Genomic DNA, 1920 nt, shown 5'->3' with positions numbered 1-1920 from the left:
TTGATAAAAATAAAAATGTTGGACTTACAAGTTTAATGAAAAATAATATTTCTCTGGATGCTAGTCAAAATAAATTTCTTTAAAATGTTGGTTGGTTAGAATTTACGAATGAACCAACCTTAACAAATGCATAAGGTTATTTTGATGTTTGTATTCCTTTAAGTATGATTTTTGATTTTGCTGAAGATTACCAAAAAGTTATTATTAACGCTAAACATGAGCTTATTTTAATCAGATCAAGAACGGATGCTAACGCAGTGTTGCAAGTAGCACCTTTAGAAGAGTTTAAAATTGTTATTGAAAAAATTGAATGGTTATTACCATACATAAAATTATCAGATGCTCGAAAATTTAAATTATTAAAATATATTGAAAAAGATCCATCTATTCCAATAAGTTTTAGAACTTGGGAATTGTATGAATATCCTTTATTACCAATTACTCCTATAAGCATATTTGGAGTGTAAAAACTTCAAGTCAATTAGAAAAACCTAGATTTATTGTATTAGGGTTTCAGAGAAACAGAAAAAATAATACAGTTCAAAATTCTAGTTGTTTCGATCACTGTGATTTATCTGATGTAAAATTATTTTTAAATTCACAATGTTATCCTTATGGCAACATGAATCTGCAATATTGGTAGAAATCAGTACTCTACTTTATATGAAATGTTTACACATTTTCAAGCATCTTATTATAGTGAAGAGTCTCAAGCAATTTTATCAAAAAAAGAATTTTTACAATATGCTCCTTTAGTTGTAGTAGATTGTTCAAAACAAAATGAGTCTTTAAAAAGTGGACCAGTTGATATTCGCTTAGAATTTGAATCAAAAGAAAATTTTCCCGCCAATACTTCAGCTTATTGCTTAGTTTTGCATGACCGCATCGTTGAATATAAACCAATCAGTAGAATTGTTAAAAAAATTGTTTAACTTTAAGCTTATATATATTTAACTTTTTACGCGTAATGAGATTAGTTGATTTAAAAATGCAGTACTTGATAGATGTGTAAGGATTCAAATTGCCAATTAATAAATTTGTTTTAAAAGAATTAGCTATAGTTTCTGTAAATAATGATTCAATACCAATAAATATGGTTTTCCAACCTCCTTGTCCATGGAATTGCGTCACAAACAAATATAAATGTATCAATCGTTGGTTAGAAAATAATTTCCATGGTATTCGTTGGAATGCTGGTGATGTACCGTACGTTTATTTAAAAGAAATTTTAGAAAATGTGTTTAAAGAAGCAAAGACAATTTATGTTAAAGGTTTAGAGAATAAAAAATGGTTAAAAAAAGTATTTTAGTTTAAAATGTGTATTCTATTTTTTTCCTCAATAAAATTACAAAATATCAATTGGACTGTAATTATTATTCCTAACCTAACCCTATTATTTTCAGGTATAAGAAACAACAATATTTATTTTGATTACATTTATTTATTATAATAAATTACAATATTTTTAAGTATAATTTATTGTAAAAATTGTACAAAGTAAATAATAGAGAACTAATACAAACTAACATTTTATACATCAATTTCATCTATTTCCATTGGCTCTTGGTGTTGGTAACCCCAAGGAAGGGTGTCAGTTTTCCCTGGTATCAAAATTCTTTTATCATCCTGCCAACTTAAAGCAATTTTATTTTGTTTTACAGTAAATACTTCATGTTTTTTGCTGCGTATAAAGTGCTGAGATCGGATCAGGTTTTCATTTTCATTGAGAGTATGCTTAAAATCATCGAATCCTATTTTTTTTAAAGTTGAATATTTTACCCCTTTTGCTTTCTTTTTAGCTTCCTCATCACCCCATAACTTGAATGCATATAGTTTTGATCTTAAACCTATAAATTCGTCTACAATTTTACCGTTATTTTCGTCTTTCATAAGACCCAGGTTTTCTTGTTTGCAAGTGGT

The sequence above is a fragment of the Leptopilina heterotoma genome, unplaced genomic scaffold, assembly GCF_015476425.1.
Source record: "Leptopilina heterotoma isolate Lh14 unplaced genomic scaffold, ASM1547642v1 Lhet_70, whole genome shotgun sequence".
NCBI lineage: Eukaryota > Metazoa > Arthropoda > Insecta > Hymenoptera > Figitidae > Leptopilina > Leptopilina heterotoma.
This window is presented reverse-complemented; position numbering follows the sequence as displayed.